This window comes from Triturus cristatus, chromosome 2_2 (assembly GCF_964204655.1).
Source record: "Triturus cristatus chromosome 2_2, aTriCri1.1, whole genome shotgun sequence".
Lineage (NCBI taxonomy): Eukaryota > Metazoa > Chordata > Amphibia > Caudata > Salamandridae > Triturus > Triturus cristatus.
Window position 1 is genome coordinate 626,848,518 of NC_140582.1, and position 15,518 is coordinate 626,864,035.

A 15,518-nucleotide genomic window follows, 5' to 3' on the forward strand; every position below is an offset into this window, starting at 1 on the left:
ATTTATTTCTCAGGGAATCTATATTGTTGAAGATTCCTTTCATAATAAGAAGATACATATATCAATCAGATAGACTCTGATAAAGAAAATTATAGTAAGTGTGACCCTTTAATTCACCTGGGTGATCACCTATAATAATTGAATTTAGTTTAAGAATTAAAATACTGTAGTCCCTGATTTCAGGTCTGGATAGATTCCTTCATCCAGCATACCAACCACATACAGGATCCTACATGGACATATGTATGCGTTATACTGGTAAGCCACGATCCTTGCCCCTTAAGCCAGATTCCTTCATTAATACCACATCACTAAAGTTCATTATTGTATAGTTATACTTCCTTATTCTGTTTAGTCCCCAGAAATACAGTCCTGAAGAGACCCCGTATCTAGAGTGGGTCGAAACGCCGTCGACAACATATAAAAGAGACAGCTTTGACTAAATCATTGTAAACTGTATTAAGTCTGTCCTTATATAATTTTCCAATAACCTTTTAAGTCTTTTTCACTTTGTCACATATTAAGAGGTTATGGTTTTTTCACTTGGGGTCACAAATCACTATAAATGTCAAGAATAAATGAATCCTTTTGTACATGTATTTTGAATAAGAAGTCTGTGATATAGACATTGTAGATTAAAAAACACCTACCTCGGCTGAGGTTAGGTATATTCGGGAAGGAAAAAGGTTCTGTGTGGGCTTATTATGAATGCTATTATTTGATTGATATTGCATTTTTTACAAGGTCATATTTGAAATATATGATTGTGATTAATTCAGAGCGACGACTGAAGTCGCAAACGATAGATCATAGCTTATAAATGAGTTCCTTGAGAATATTGTTCTGTACTTTGTACTTACCCGGTTCACAGGGACATAAGAGTTGCTCTTGTTGAACAAGTTACTTACCTTCGGTAACGATGCATCTGTAAGAAACATTAGTCAGTTAGATTCCTCACCTTAGAATATCCCCAGGCGTCAGACTGGATCCGGAAGATTATTCGTCAGCAATACCCCTTGCGCGTCGCTAGGCGTCGTCTGCGGCTCCGCGTCCGTCGTCGGCGTCGTGCGCCGGAATGACGTCGTCGGAGTACTTAGACGCCGCCCTCGCGCGCTGACGTCAGTTCTTGTACATAGCCTTCCGCGGCAGGAACGCAGAGCCATGCAAAGACCGACACTGGTGCCAAAAATAAAATCTAAGGGCCTGAAAAGGATAACCTTAACCCTAGATGTCAGTTCGCAGAACGGGGAGGATGGGTGGGTCGGTGAGGAATCTAACTAACTAATGTTTCTTACAGATACATCGTTACCGAAGGTAAGTAACTTGTTCATCTGAAAGAAACACGTTAGTTAGATTCCTCACCTTAGAATAGATACCCAAGCAATACCATCCCCGGTGGTGGGTCTGCGAACCAAGATCACACCAGAAAGTCCTGGAGGACAGAACGGCCAAAGAAGCCATCCCTCCGGATTTGGCTGTCAAGGCAGTAATGCCTGGCAAACGTGTGTAGCGAAGCCCTCGTCGCCGCCTGACAGATGTCCTGCAAAGGGACACCCCGTCCCAAAGCAGTAGTAGCCGCCGTGGCCCGAGTAGAGTGGGCGCGCAGCCCAACAGGAGGGTCCTTTTTTGCCAAGGAATAACACATTTTGATGCACAAAACGACCCACCGAGAGATGGTCCGCTTGTGCACAGCTTTCCCCTTCTTAGCACCCACGTATCCAACGAAAAGTTGGTCGTCCACCCGGAACTGCTTTGTGCGGTCCAAATAAAAGGAGAGCGCACGTTTTGGGTCCAGACGGTGGAGCCTCTCTTCCTCTTTGGAAGGATGCGGAGGCGGAAAGAAGGTGGGCAAGGTGACAGACTGCCCAAGATGAAATGGAGTCACCACTTTCGGAAGAAAGGAGGGACGAGGCCGAAGGACAACCTTGTCCGGATGAACAGAGAGAAAAGGAGGCTTTGAAGATAAAGCCTGGAGCTCACTCACCCGTCTAGCCGAGGTGATGGCTACCAGAAAAGCAGTCTTAAGCATCAGCAGACGAAGAGGACAATGATGAAGAGGCTCAAAGGGAGCACACAATAGAAATGTGAGAACAAGATTCAAGTCCCACTGAGGCATTACAAAAGGGACAGGAGGGAACGTGCGAGTAATGCCTTTTAGAAAGCGTGTAACTACAGGGGACTTGAAAAGAGAAGGCTGATCAGGAAGCCGCAAGAAGGCAGAGATGGCAGCAAGATAACCTTTCAGGGTGCCCAGGGCAGAGCCCTGCCGGGCTAAAGAAAGAAGAAAGAGGAGAACCTCAGAAAGAGGGGCGGAAAGGGGATCCACAGCCTTTGCTGTGCACCATGCCACAAATTTGTTCCACCGGCAGGCGTATACCGTCTTTGTGGAGGGACGCCTGGCTGCCAGAATGATATCACAGACTTCAGGAGGCAAATCAAATGGCATCAACTGCCGCCGCTCAATCTCCACGCATGGAGGTGGAGGCTGGACAGGTTCGGGTGGAGGACCGTCCCCTGCTGCTGCGACAGAAGATCCTCCCGAAGGGGCAGACGTATCAGAGGATCGGTCAACATACTGAGTAGCTCGGGGTACCAGTACCTTCGTGCCCAATCCGGAGCCACCAAGATGACTTGGGCCCGGTCGTGCCTGATCTTCTTCAGCACTCTGGGCAGAAGTGGTATAGGCGGAAAGGCGTACAACAGACCGCAACTCCACTCGTGACGAAAAGCGTCGCCGAGCGAGTGCCGCCTTGGAAATTCCAACGCGCAGAACTGCTGACATTGCGCGTTCTCTTCGGTGGCGAATAGATCTAACCAAGGCTCTCCCCACTGCTGAAAGAGACCTTGCGCCACTTCGGAGTTCAGACGCCATTCGTGATCCATCATGCACCGGCGGCTGAGTTCGTCTGCTCTGGCGTTCAGAGAGCCCGCCAGATGTTGAACCACTAGGGTGACGCCCTGGTGTTCCAGCAACGTCCAGAGGCGCAGAGCCTCCTGACAAAGGGTCCACGACCCCACCCCGCCCTGTTTGTTGCAATACCACATGGCGGTGGTGTTGTCCGTGAACACCTGCACGACACTTCCCCTGACAGAGGGAAGGAAGGCTTTCAGTGCAAGTCGGATCGCTCTCAACTCCAACAGGTTGATGTGGAGACGAGACTCCGCCGGAGACCAGAGGCCTCTGATCTCCGCCTCTCCCATATGGCCACCCCATCCCAGGAGGGACGCATCCGTCACTACGACATGCTCCGGTTGGGGAAGGGAGAGGCTTCTGCCCATGACCCAATCGCGGTCCGTGAGCCACCACTGCAACTGCTGTGCAGTGCCCTCCGAGATCAAGACATGGTCGGTCAGGTTGCCGTGATGCTGGGCCCACTGAAACTTCAGGTCCCACTGCAGAGCCCGCATGCGCCGCCTGGCGTGATGCACTAGTAGGATGCAGGAGGCCATCAGCCCCAGAAGCCGCAACACTAGCCTGACCGAAACCCAGGATAGAGGCCGAAAGATGGGAATCAGGGCCTGAATATCCCGGACCTGCTGTCTCGGTGGATAGACCCGGAACTGCGCCGAATCGAGAACCGCTCCGATGAAGAGGAGCTTCTGAGAGGGACTCAGGTGTGACTTTGGCACGTTGATGGAAAATCCCAGCAAATGCAGGAGATCCGCCGTAGTCTGGAGGTGGGAGACGACTGCCTGGGGCGAGCCCGCCTTCAACAACCAGTCGTCGAGATAGGGGAAGACTGGAACCCCTGATCTGCGCAGATGAGCTGCGACCACCGTCATCACTTTCGTGAACACCCGAGGGGCACTGGTGAGGCCGAAGGGGAGCACGGTAAACTGAAAGTGCTCTTGGCCCACCGTGAACCGCAGGTAACGCCGGTGGGCCGGCAGGACGGGGATGTGGAAATATGCGTCCTGCAAGTCCAACGCTACCATCCAGTCTCCGGGGTCTAGGGCAGCTAGAACCTGAGCCAAAGTCAACATCTTGAACCTTTCCTTCCGGAGGAAGGCATTGACGTTCCAGAGGTCCAAGATAGGGCGTAGGCCCCCTTTGCCCTTCTTGGGAACCAGAAAGTAGTGGGAATAACAACCACAACCTACTTCTGGACTCGGAACGCGCTCGAAGGCCCCCTTGGCCAAGAGGGCCGAAACTTCCTCGTGGAGAAGATTCAAATGATTCCCCGAGATACGGTGGTGCTGCGGTGGCATGGCTGGAGGGGTCGTCTCGAAGGGAAGGGAGTAGCCCCTTCGGACGATTTGCAGCACCCACCTGTCCGATGTGATGGACCGCCAGTGGAGCAGGTGATGGCGAACTCTGCCGCCCACTGGCGTGGAATGGGCCTGAAAGCTCGGACTAGGAAGGCTTTGAGGCGGATGCTGCCGGGGTGGATGTGGGCTGACCTCGTCGTCCTCCAGAACCGCCTCGGCGGAAACCACGTCCACGACCGCGCGCAGGTTGGTTCTGCGGCTGGTGGCTAGGCGCACGTGAGGAGGCACCCCTTCCTTGGCCACGAAAGGGGCGAAAGGCGGAAGTTTGCGACTGCAGGGCCGAGAGGCCCAAGGACTTGGCCGTAGCCCGGGAGTCCTTAAAGCGATTCAGCGCACTGTCCGCTTTCTCGCCAAAAAGGCGAGTGCCATCAAAGGGCATGTCCATGAGAGTGCTCTGGACTGCGCCCGAAAATGACGTGGACCGCAGCCAGGCGTGACGTCTAAGCGCCACTGTGGTAGAAATGGCCCTACCCAGCGAGTCCGTGGTGTCAAGCCCACATCGTATAGCATGTCGCGCGGCATCCCTCCCATCGGCCAGAGCCTGGGTAAGTCGTGTCCGGACCTCCTCCGGACACAGGGGCAGCGCGTCCTCCACCGCATCCCACAGAGAGTGGGAATAACGGTCCAAGAGACAAGCGGTGTTCAAAGACCGCAGGCCCAAACTAAGGGAGGAGAACAGCTTCTTGCCAAACTGTTCTAGTCTCTTGGAATCCCGGTCCGGCGGGGCGGTCGGGAAAGAGGATTGGGAGGTGGAGGCCTGGATAACCAGGCTCTCAGGGGTAGGGTGTTGGGACAGAAAACTGGGGTCGCCTGGAGCAGGGCGGTGGCGCCTGGCGACGTTCCTGTCCACAGGAGGAACTGCGGAGGGCTTGGACCAGGTGCCCTGCAGAACGTCAATGAGGGCCTCATTGAATTGCAGCAGAGGCTCAGTGGAGCTTGCTGCAGACTGAAGCACCTCAGTAAGGACGTTAGTCCTCACAGCCACGGCAGGCAGCTCGAGCCCAAGGGCTGCGGCCGCCTTGCGCAGCACCACAGAGAAAGCAGCGCCCTCCTCCGAAGCCACAGTCGGAGGAGAGACAAATCCAGTGTCTGGAGAGGTATCCAGGCCACTGGCCTCCCCCAGTTCATCTGCCCAGTCCTGGGACAGTTGAGCCTGAACGGCCATAGGATCCTCGGATCCCTCCCAGTTGTCCCCATCATCCGACTCCTGGTATAGAGGAGAAAGTAACGGAGCCGGGCGGTAGACATAATGTGTCTCTATCGGCGCCGATCGCGGCGTCCATCGACGCCGTACCGGCGCCGGGCCCGGAGTGGGACTGAACTGGGGCTCGACGTCGAGCGGAGTCGGCGTCGGCGTCGGGGGTGGTACCGGTGTCGACGCTGGCGGAGGAGGCGTGACGAGGTCGACCGGCGTCGGCGGGGACTCGAGAACGGGTCCCTCGGGCGCTTGCGGCGTCGAGGCCGGAGCCGTCAACGGCGCCGGGGCCGGAGCCACCGGCAGGCAAGGCAGCCCAGTCGGGTCCGCGGGGCCCGAAGGCGCACCAGCGGGCGCTGACGGCGGAGCCAGGTTCCTCATGGCCGAGAGGAAGGCACTGACTTCCGCCGGCGTCGCGTCAGTCCCAGGGACCGGAGGGTATGGGGACGTGCGCGGCGCCTGCGGCTCCGCCGGAGCCGCGGGTGTGGAACCACCCTGACCCTCGGCCGAGTCGCGCGACCGGCGAGGGGAGTCCGAAGAGCGGTGTCGCCTCTTGGACTTCTTGGAATGCTTCGACTTACCCGAAGACTTGGATCCCGACGACCGATGGTGACGTCGGCTGCGGCTCCGCGACCGATCCTTGGACCTCCTCCTGGACTGGGATCGAGAGGCGCGCGGAGCCAAGTGGCGAATCTCGAGAAGCTTACGGGACCGCTCCCGTCTAGCCTTCGAGGTCAGGGCCTTGCAGTCCGAGCACGACTCCGCGTCGTGATCGAGGCCCAAGCAGTAAAGGCACCGGCGGTGATGGTCCGTAACCGACATCAAGCGGTTACAGTCCGTACAGGCTTTAAAACCAGGCATCCTACCGGCACCGGAGTCGAGACAAGATCAAAAAGGATCAAAAAGTTAGTCAAAAATTGACTAAAGGGGTAGCTCTCCCGGATCTGCGCTTACTGGCGCGGAAAAAAGAAGAACTGACGTCAGCGCGCGAGGGCGGCGTCTAAGTACTCCGACGACGTCATTCCGGCGCACGACGCCGACGACGGACGCGGAGCCGCAGACGACGCCTAGCGACGCACAAGGGGTATTGCTGACGAAAAATCTTCCGGATCCAGTCTGACGCCTGGGGATATTCTAAGGTGAGGAATCTAACTAACGTGTTTCTTTCAGATACTTAGAATAATAATATAACTTTCTAAAAGTGGCATTTTCTAAAATGTAATGAAAAATCCAACCTTACCATTGAAGAGGGTTTATCATTACAATTTCATGGACACCAAATTTACTATAGTCACCTGCTCCCAATTCGAAATTACAGCGTATTACATGTCATAAGGAATCTCCAATGTTGTCCTATGGGAGGGGTAGTACCCAAAGTAGTAAAAAACAAGTTAAGGAGTTTTCACTACCAGGACATGTAATACTTAAAAGTACATGCTCAACCTTTTAATTACAAAGCACCCTGCCCAATGGGCTACCTAAGGCCTGCCTTAGGAGTGACACATGTAATAAAAGGGGAGCTTAAGGCTTGGCAAGAGAGTTTTAATGCCATGTCGGCATGGCAGTTTGTAACTTTATTCAGGCTGTATTGGTAGGCCTGGCACATGCTTTAAGGTGCTACTTCAGTGGGTGGCACAATAGGTGCTGCAACCCTACTGGTAGTATTTAATTAACAAGCCCTGGGTATATGGTAGCCCCACTCTACAAGGGACTGATAAGTAAATTAAGCATGCTAATTAGGTATATGCCGAGTTTAGGAGGGTGAGCACAAGCACTTTTGCACTGGTTAGCAGTGGTAAAGTGCATAGAGTCCCAAGGCCAACAAAAATGAATGTAGCAAAAAATAGAAGGAAAAAGGCAAATGATGTGGGGGTGATCCTGCAGAGAGGGCCAGGTCCAACAATTACCTATTGCCTCAACCACATTTCTGTGACTCTCCTACCTCACAGCTCAGCCCACCAATAAACCTCAGATTGAGTGCATGAGGTTTCTCTGAAACAGCATCTTAATAAAAGCATCCTCTTGAAAATGCATACAGTGAAAAACATTTAAAGATTTTGCATGTTACATGCAAGGACACTAAGCAAAAGATGAAATGCCATCCTAGACTTCAGTGTTTTAAATTGGTGTTGTTCCTCACAGCTGAAAACCACTGGAAAGCAGATGTACATCTAAATTATTTGACATTTTGATTTGTTTCTATCCACTTTAGCATTTATTGCCTCGTCTAAGACCTCTTCTATTGAGGTGCTTGTTGAAAATAACAAAGTTTGAAATTATTGATGTTAAAGAGTTTATGCCCCCTTACTTGGACGCCTGAATCCACATTTCACTGCAGGAAGCAGTACAGAGTCCATCTATGTTTTTTCCTAGCCGGACAGATCTGATTTAAAGGACTAGGCCAATGAAGAATATGTCATTCAAGTTGAGGGTTATTTGGAGAAGTGACAAAGGGACAAGGTTGAAGAGTGTGTACACAGCCGCACACCAGTACAATAATCAACAAGGGAGAAGGTTCAGTTGCTAATATCTTGAAATTTTGTGTATCCTGTTTACTATTGAAACTATGCAACATGATTGGTCTGGAGACGATCACTGAAAATATTAATGGTATTATTAGGTGTAGCCTTACTTGTCTGCTCTCTAAACATTACTGGACAAACCTGCCCAGGTAGCAGACCAGTACATACAACCCGGATTCACAGCACACTGAATCAGTATAAAAAAAGAGTACAGTAAAATATGCTGCTGTTGTGCCTCAGTGTTTGTGGAGCCTGGGATGTTGGCTGTGCAACAGGGGCTCTGCAGAAGAATCACAGCAATGAGGAAGGAGACACACTAAAATACTTTTGTGTCTGCTGTGATGCACATTGCTGCACACTAAAAGGCGGTGAGTGCTTGCTATTAGCGGATAACTGTTCACCCAGGGCTCCAATCAATTTAAAATGTTGGCCCTTGTGGTGTATTTTGAGTCCTGCAGTGGAGCTCAATTTTTAGTCTCCTCGTTAGTCAATTAACCACCCACTCTTTTATCTTCAGTTCACTCTATACAGTAATCTCTTGACCGCTAACATCACCCTCCTAGGATGACATTCATGCCACAGTATTTTTGATCTTGTTCCCCTTTCGATTGCATCTCCATTTCCACAACAACAACAAATAATGTTCTCTTGTCACCTGTCCCCCTCTGTTCTGAAATCACCCTTTCATTTGCCTCTCTTTCTGTGATACTATTTCCTTCATTCCTCCTCCTTCTGGGAGGCATTTCTGCTAACATATAGTGGCCTCTTAGCAAAGTGAGGTGCCTAGAAGTGTGGTGTTAAGAGTAAAATATTGCTTATAGGTTGTTGTTTGCTGCTGTGGTGGTTGTGGATTAGATCACGGACAGCAAGTGGCAGTTTAGGTCTCGGAACTGAGAATGGGAGCATTACATGCACATGGGGATACAGCAATGCTGCAAATGTTTTTAAAATGACATGCTTTCAGTGTTTTGGGCTTTGGTGTTGTGGCCATGGAGAAAAAACAATGGGCACATGCATCACAGGCCAATACACACATTTTGCTGCTTACCCATTTAGATTTGTGGAAATGTGTTTAGACTACTTCAGATGACAGAGGAGTAGATGTGAGTGAAAAAGACTAAATTAATGGAAGGAAGAGCTGCACTTCACAAATGCCTAAAATTACTGAGGCAACCCCATTTTATGGAATTCTCAAATTAGGACAGCTTGCTTCCCATGTAAAAAATGGTACAACACTCCGACGTTAATTTACCAAGGTCAATGCATTACAACAATTAAATAACAAATGAACTAATGAGGCCTCTCGGACCTATGTGGAGCTGCGGTCACAAGCCACAAAACCTATGCAACTGTAGTAGGCATTATCATTAAAGCAATGCTTGGTATTAGAAAGTTTGCCTACTATTAAGATAAAAAATGATGACACTATTTAGTCTTAATAATGTAGATTTGCATGTTAGGAATCAGTCTAAAGAACATCTCACAGTGATTACAGTACAGTTCGAAATGTCCTTGATTCAGAATCAGGTAACTACACGGCTGTTTAGTGACATTTTCTTATCTATACGAATCAATGGATTTCTCAGATACCTCATTAGTCTACGTGGACAGAAGGCAGATTAAAAAAATCCCTCATACAGTTCACTTTTCCTACTGTCATTATCCACATTAAGAAACATTCCAGGTTTAAGCACCCTTAGTTCAAAAGCACCTTTGGGATTTCACATTAAGAAGGAGGTGGTCCTCCTTCTCTGATCTACAAGACCTTACTTGAAGTCCTTTATTGGGTCCCTCCACAATCTGGAAAAGGGAAAGGTTTCAAATGTTTTACATGACATAAAAAAATAAGTCTTAGCTTGCTTATTAATTTTAGTAAATCATCTCCCAAAAAATCATCTTTTCAAACATTCATTGTCTGCTGGATATTCTCTTAAATTTACATTAAGAGCTTACTTTCTCAAGCAGATCACACTACACTAGAGAAGACTGGGCCTATCCCTCTTCATACCGGTTCCCTGATCAAATCTGTTGGGTATCCATTGTGGTTGAGCTAGTGCATTATTTAATCAGTACTGCCCTTGCATCATTTTGGATTTAAAACTCTTAATTCGGTCAATATGTTGTTCACAAACTCTTCAGTTTAAGCATGGCTTAAATCCACTGTCGGCATACTTAAATATTTGTTTCCAGGTTATGAATTGCAAAATTCGGGCCTGTCAAGGTGTTGTACGTAAGAGTCTTTTTATGAGAAATTCTGTTCCTCCTAGTCCAGATTATTTAAACTGATAAACGCATACATTTTACGCAGTTTCATTCTGGATCTGAATTCTGTTAGCAACTACAAAGGGTTGTGATGAATGGTGAAGTATATGTAGAATACTTGGCTTGTGCCTTTTTAAGTAGACCTCTCACCCGACTTTCAAAACATTCACTGGCTGATAATATGATAAACCATAGAGAATAAAAGACTTAGTTACTTATCTCCCGTAATGCCTTATCTAGTAGAGACTCTATCTAACCACACAAGAACTAAGCAAATGCAGTGTGGGCCATTCCATGTCGCATCAGTATATTGTTTCAATATTCCATGTATTACTACGCTCAACTTCTCATGACCCCACTGCTTAGGAGCCACGCTCAATCCAATAACTACAACATTTGAAACGGAGAGTACAATCAATCGGAAGAGTTACTTACCTTCGGTAACTATATATCTGGTAGAGACACAGTCTAGCCGCAGATTCCTTAACTTAGAATATACCCCCAGGCGTCAGACTGGATCCGGAAAATCTTTTTTCCCCAGCAATACTTCTGCACGCCGGGAGGCGGCGGTGCCCGGCTCCGCCTTGACGTCGTCCACGGAAGTGACGTCAATGGAGCCATATAAGCCCCTCCCGGCGTGCTGATGTCAGTTTTCTACAGGAAACTTTTCCGCGCCACAATGCGGACCCACGCAAAAAACTGCAATAGTGCAGGAACAGTATGTGTTAAAAATGAATAAAATAATTGAAAAAGCACCCAGTACCCTGGCTAAAGGGAGCCCACAGAGCACTTGCCGCGAGCAAGGGCCCAACAAATTGCCAAGCCGTGCCCCCTCGAGGGGGCAACAACAGCGGCACAAAAGATATGACAAGCGAGGCACAGCCTGTCACCACAGAAGGGAAATTAAAAGAACCACAATATTGAAGCAACATGTTGCAAGACAAGGGACTAGAAGTGAACGACCACTAGAAAGTTCACCACACACACACCCCAGAGATTGAAGAACTGTAGCACCAAGAGAACCCAACCCAACCGAATGCCAGAGAAAGGAGGAGGCATAGGTGTGGGTGGTGGGAGGGAATTAAAAACAGAATAACTCCACACTTGAGTAGCACAGGAGGAAAACATGAGAAGGGAGTAAGAAGTATAGACCTGAACCACCGTAAAACGTGGACAAAGTGGAGAGCCAAAGGGCTCGAAAGCTGCCAAAGTAAAGTGCGAGAGCACACCACCAACCAAACACTAGGACGGAGAGGAGTCCGAAGGGCCCCATGTAGAACAACACATACTAACCCAGAGTGAGGTGCGAGAGCACACCTCCGGAAGACCAAAGCCACCAGAAAGAGGGAGGCTAGGTAGAAAGACACCACATGAAAAGTTCTTCGCAGAGTGGGGAGGATGGGTGGGCATTAAGGAATCTGCGGCTAGACTGTGTCTCTACCAGATATATCGTTACTGAAGGTAAGTAACTCTTCAATCTGATAGAGACATCTAGCCGCAGATTCCTTAACTTAGAATAGATACCAAAGCCATGCCCCATAGGAGGAGTGTCTGCGAAACAACCACCAAATTCTAGGAGAACATATTTGTAAGAGGGCTGCCAAAAAAATGGTGGAAACCGCAATACCAGGACAACGGGCATCAGACCCATGACCCACCTTAAGGAGCATGATCAAGGGATGGTAAAGACACCAAACCGACGAGGGACGGTGTGAGACCTCTCTCGCCCAGACACAGACGAAAGGAAAACAGAACTAGAAAGGTCCGTGCCAATGTAAGAAACAATGCAGCGAGACCTTCAAAGAAAGATCCAGGCATCAGTCCCTATAAACCAAGAGGAACGAAGTACCAAGGGCCAAAACAACATGAGAACGATAGAGCATACCGCCTGAACACACACCACAGTGGAAGCCACAAGAAAAAGGGAACAGTCGGAAAACTGTCCACCCAAGAACCGGAGCCACAGCAGGAGGCCCGTGGGTGGAAGAAAAAACACCTTAATGTGTACTGCCTAGGACATGTGACAACAGTGACCGGGCCGAGCCCAGAGCCTAGTGCCAACAGAGACAGAGGAGCCACCATTTGAGCAAAAGCTCAGGAGGTAGGCATGCAGCCAAACAAATTAAAAGGCACCACTGTGTGGATAACCTGCAAGGCTATGAACAGAAAGAGGACACTATCCCAAGGAAAGAGTAAGCAAGAATGTCTGACACTAAGGCAGAAAAGACTTAGTATGCGAGCCCCCCAGTGGTGTGTAGAATCCACGATATACACACAAGAGACAGGAATGTCGACACATGTACGTGGAGTGACTAAATCCAAAATAGGGGAGTAATGCAAGCGGCACCACTGCACCAGTGTGCTGCATAACAGAAAGAATAACATGTCCCCGAGGGGAGGAATCCTGGTCTCCCGTGAGACAGAGGAAACATAGACCACAAGACTGCCCATAAAGAATAGAATAAGGCTGTAACGTCCTGAACGTCTCAGGATCGTTTAACAGACACGATAATGAGAACGCAACCACTTGTGAAGGTTTAGTTATTTTAATGAAGGCAAAAATAATACAAGGAATAAACAAAGGTTATAGTCACTGGAATCCTCCAGGCTAAGTACGTTACCAGCCCACAGCACGGATGGTCCTAACCGTCCTCTGCATATACGCCGATCCCGGCGTATGCCAACAGAGGGCAGAAATGAAATGGCCGACAATGCCAATCGGTAGGCTGTGAGGGGCACGAAGAGTGTTGGGGGAGAATCGAGGAGTCAGGGAAACACCCAGCCGGGGTCTCTACCTGAAGGGAGCAGCCGCTCAACCTCTTCCTCAGACTGCACCGGGACGCGGAGTCACCTCCTGGTGATGCGTCACCGATACCCCAATCACAAGCAAAGAAGACTGAACCGAGAGCAGCCGCTCGATCGATCCTGTGGACTTCCGAGTCTGTAACGCGGCAAACACCTCCTGGTGTGCGTTACAGCTGGCAGTCCCTGTATCTCTGGTCGGGCTGGGAGTTACGACTCCAACCAGCAAAAGCGCCACTGCGCTTTGACTCAGCCGAGTCAAAAAGCGAAGCTCAATGGTTATCCGGTAGAGCTTCCGGGTCCTTCACAGGTGACGATGGGGCAAGACACGGCCCAGGGAGTAACGACTCGACCTACCTCCGTTCTTGCCTTACTGGAGCACCACTCCGGAACACTGCTCTTCACTAAGCAGGTACGTCGGTGTAAACACAATATCCGACAGCGTTGTACCTCCCGGTTCCTCCCTTTATAGGGCGTGTTTTCCTTGAGTTATGTAACAGCTCTCCTGTTTACATAAGGGCGTGTTTTCCTTGAGTTATGTAACAGCTCTCCTGTTTACATAAGGGCGTGTTTTCCTTGAGTTTATGTAACAGCTCTCCTGTTTACATAAGGGCGTGTTTTCCTTGAGTTATGTAACAGCTCTCCTGTTTACATAACCTCTCAACCGCTAAGCATCCTGGGAGATGTAGTCCGTTTTCGCTGGTTACCGTTTTCCTCCCCTCGCATGACAGGAATTCTTGACAAAGGCTCAAACAGAAGCCTGGTGCCAAAAGCCTACACTGCCAAAGACTGACACCGTCTATCAAAATGGAGAACGTCGAGAAGAATACACACACAGTAATGCCACCTAAAGAAGCACCTGTGCCATAATGGGAGTAAGAACTCACACCCAGAAAAACTTCAGGGGTGGAGCACAGATCCAGAGGCAGAAAAGCATAGACCAGAGCCATTCCTTGAGAACTAGGAATATGCACAGGACAGGAAGGGACAAACCGGACCCCGTGTCCTGTAAGAAGCAAGGAACCAGTGACCGTGCCAGGGAAGACCAGCCCCCCCCGCCTCCCGCAGGGATGCATGTCCACCGATAGACAGGCTAGATGTGCACAGCGAGGTTGTAGGAACATGCCAGTGACAAAACCCCCTATGGAGGCGGGGATGTATTACGGGCCAACCATAGATAACCAAAGGTAACCCTTGGAGAGAAACCAAGCCTATGGAACTCACCAGACGAGACATCCTACAGTGGGAAGAGGCAGCTCGCGCCAAGGTACCTGGGCAAAGAAGAGTAGCCAACAAATACCCCACATAGGGTAAGGCACAACCCTACAAAAGAAGGGTCCCTCGTGAGACAAGCTCGTAGGCAAAGGCTCAAAAGAAAGGTAAACACAGCTTAACCAGTTGTACCAGAATAAGTAAACAACACGGCTGAGCAGCCACGCAACCCAAAACATCTGTGGCCCACAATGGGTAACAGAAAAGACACACATATACAGGAGGCGTCTGACCGCCGAATCAGCATGGGCGTCAAAAAGAGTGACCCCATTAAATGGTATATCTTTAAGCCGCTCCTGAACATGCTCCGAGAAAACGCCGTCATGCCACCACGCGTGGTGGCGGACGGCAACCGACCTGGCCATAGTACGACCACAGTGTCCATGGTGTCCATAGTAGACCGAAGTTAAAAAGTGCGCCATATCATGGCCATCACTGATTAGGTGGGCCAGATTGGCACGAGAGATCCCCGGCAAGGAGGGGAGGAGCCGGTCAACAGCATCCCAAAGGGAAAATGTAGCCCAAACAAATACACACAACGCGTTGAGGGACCGGAGCCCCGAGCTGGCGGATGCAAACACATTGCTGCCACATGACTCCAACCACTGAGACTCCCGAGTGGGAGGATGCAACGGAACAGGAGTCACAGAGAGAGCTGCCTGAAGCACAAGTCCTCCAGCTCCAGGATGGAGGGTCAAACAGGCGTGGTCAGTGGGAGCCGGCCGATGTGCCACAGCACGATCCACGGGGTCCCCCGAGCAGGGCCGTGCCCACGTTCCGAGAAGGATGTCAAACAATGACTTCGCAAAAGGTACGGTTCCATGTTCCCCGCGCCCTGGTGGAGAATATCCAGCAAAGGCTCTGAAGGACTAGAGACTGAGGGCGGCTCCATCCTTAAAATGTCTGCAGCCCCACAAACAGCCCTGACAAATGTCCCACTAGCCTCCATGGCCCCACAAGGCAGTGAAAGCAAGCCATCAGTAGGTGATGGACGCAAGCTAAACCGGCCATGTAATAGAGGCTCAGCAGCAGGATGAGTAGGCCAATGCTCCACTGGCGCATGCTCTGGAGGGCAGTGAAAAGACTCAGGGGGTGGTGAACCCACCAGGACCACATCCTCCAGCACTAAAGCTGGAGACGGTACCGGCGTCGAGCTGACGTCGAGCCGGCGTCAGAGACCTCCTAAGAGGCCCCGA

General features: G+C 50.2%; 1 protein-coding gene across 2 annotated transcripts in view; it reads right to left on the minus strand.

The window, feature by feature from the left end:
* NEK1 (NIMA related kinase 1) overlaps positions 1 to 15,518 on the minus strand; it is a 1,277,786-nt gene that overhangs the window by 144,006 nt on the left and 1,118,262 nt on the right. The window lies entirely within an intron of this gene.